A 408-nucleotide genomic window follows, 5' to 3' on the forward strand; every position below is an offset into this window, starting at 1 on the left:
AAGCCCTTCTCAAGGTACTGTTGTTGTAACAACACATTGCTTGTGTGAAAGGTGGAAAAAGTTTTCAAGCATATCCTTATCCGTTATATCCTCACCACACAGTTTCTATTTTGAAACTATTTTAAACAGGGCCGTCGTCCACGGACTTGAAGTCCTGGATTCTGAGATTCCTCCAATCATACATAGCCTTTGGTAATAACACCGTTCTCTGGTGATCATATCTCGTTTTCAACTCTGTCCAAAAGTCTAGAGGATTCTCAATAGTCAAATACTGATCTTTGAGACTCTCAATAAGATGATGGCGCATAATTAATATTGCACTGTATCTATCTTTCTCACTTGCATTATTGCTCTCGATGATACATTCACCGAGTCCCTTGGATTTTAAGATGATCTTAGCATCAAGTG

Source organism: Brassica oleracea, chromosome C5 (assembly GCF_000695525.1).
Source record: "Brassica oleracea var. oleracea cultivar TO1000 chromosome C5, BOL, whole genome shotgun sequence".
NCBI classification, from domain to species: Eukaryota; Viridiplantae; Streptophyta; class Magnoliopsida; order Brassicales; family Brassicaceae; genus Brassica; species Brassica oleracea.